The sequence below is a fragment of the Etheostoma cragini genome, chromosome 11, assembly GCF_013103735.1.
Source record: "Etheostoma cragini isolate CJK2018 chromosome 11, CSU_Ecrag_1.0, whole genome shotgun sequence".
Classification (NCBI taxonomy): domain Eukaryota; kingdom Metazoa; phylum Chordata; class Actinopteri; order Perciformes; family Percidae; genus Etheostoma; species Etheostoma cragini.
The window spans coordinates 27,101,066-27,103,079 of record NC_048417.1 but is presented as its reverse complement, the minus strand read 5'-3'; the positions used below and the strand labels follow the sequence as shown (position 1 = coordinate 27,103,079).

At 44.6% G+C, this 2,014-nt stretch overlaps 1 long non-coding RNA gene across 1 annotated transcript in view; it reads right to left on the bottom strand.

Moving 5' to 3' along the window:
- Positions 1–2,014, bottom strand: part of LOC117953221 — a 17,077-nt gene that overhangs the window by 6,077 nt on the left and 8,986 nt on the right. The gene's annotated exons all lie outside the window — the stretch shown is intronic.

Genomic DNA, 2,014 nt, shown 5'->3' with positions numbered 1-2,014 from the left:
AGATCAACCTGCACAGTGGCAACAGCGCCCCCTACAGTCACAAAATACGGTGGTCACAGAATTTGGTGTTACACCGGCGCCGCGGAGCCCCAGCTGACGACTGCCACCGACGAGGCGGAGCCCCAGCTGACGACTGCCGCCGACGAAGCGGCCCGCCACCCGCCGGTTCCCGATGACGAGACGGACCCCCAGCTGCTTGTTCCCGCCGACGAAGCGGACCCCCAGCCGCCGGCTACCGCCGACGAAGCAGACCCCCAGCCACCAGCTGCTGCCGACGAAGCAGACCCCCAGCCGCCGACAGCTTCCGCCGATGACGCGGACCCCCAGCCGCCGCCCGGAAAGACTGCATCCCAGCGTTAGCTTAGCTTACTAGAATTAGGTAAATATTACGGCTGCCTGCGGAGTTTCCTATACCTGCGTCCACTTTGTCAACATAAGACCTGTGGCGTAAGTGCTCCTTCTGAGCCATCATTTTATTACATGAAACAAGCTTTGCTCTTATGACGTGGGTGGGTTTTTGTTATGTTATAAAATAGCTTACTGGCTATAGTTAGTCCGTTTGTATGCTAGCGGATATTAGCTAACGTTGGCGTTAGTGTGTGTGTGTGTGTGTGTGTGTGTGTGTGTGTGTGTTTTCCCTAAACAACGTCTTCCTGATGTATTCATTTTAAAATTCTGCAATTTGTCTCAAATAAAATGAATATATCTTAAATTAAACTCGTTGTTTGTTGTTGTTTAACCAAACTTTAATGTTTTCTGAAAATACATGTATTTCCTATTAACCCACGTCCAGATAACAAGACAATACAATATTTTTTAGGGAAGCCATAAACCAACCATAGGGCTACACTCTGTAATACTGGTCACTTCATTTCTACACTACATCTGGAGTGAAGCTATGTTGTAATTTAGTTGTTCTAATGGTCAGTACTAGTACCTACTGTAGTAGTAGCAGTTCTAATTCTCAGTACTAGTACCTACGGTAGCAGCATATACTCATAAATCTCATAAATCCTGACACTGTTTTTGCTTTTATATCAACAAATAACCCAAATTGATTGTCTTGATACTGTCATGCATAAGACCTTTTTTTCTGAAAGTTTGGGCACCCCAGGTAAAGATTTGTATTAATGTGCATAAAGAAGCCCAGAAAAGATGGAGAAATCTCCAAAAGGCATCAAATGATAGATTATACATTTGTATAATATGTCACAAAAGGTTAGATTTTTTCCCCATCATTTACACTTTCAAAATGACAGAACAAAAAACTGGCGTCTGCAAATGTTTGGGCCCCCTGCAGAGTTTCTAGCTTAAACCGCCTATTTGGAAAGCTGAGACCTGACAGTGTCATGAATTGTTCTCATTCATTGTCTGTAAAGACCAGGTGATGTCAACCTTAAGGTTTCAAATGCCCAGACTCATCGGACCTTGCCCCAACAATCAGCACCATTGCTTCTTCTAAGCAGCTGGCTAGAAAACTGAAACTGAAATTAGTTGATGCTCACAAAGCAGGAGAAGGCTATAAGAAGATAGCAAAGCGTTTTCAGATGCCAATATCCTCTGTTTGGAATGTAATTAAGAAATGACAGTGATCAGAAAACTGGAAGTTAAAGCAAGATCTGGAAGACCAAGAAAAATATCAGAACCTCTGTCCAACTGATAAGCATAGGGGGGGGGGGGGGGGGGGGGGGGGGGGGGGGGGGGGGGGGGGGGGGGGGGGGGGGGGTGGATCAATCATGCTTTGGGGTTGTATTGCAGCCAGTGTCACAGGGAACATTGGAAGAGTAGAATGAAAAATGGATTCAATAAAATTTCAGCAAATTTTGAACACTTAATGCCATCTGTGAAAAAGCTGAAGTTAAAGAGAGGATGGCTTCTACAAATGGATAATGAGCCTAAACACACCTCAAAATCCACGGTGGATTACATCAAGAGTGGGTGCCCAAACTTTTGCAGACGCCATTTTTTTGTTTTCTGTTATTTTGAAAGTGTAAATGATGGAAATAAAATCTAA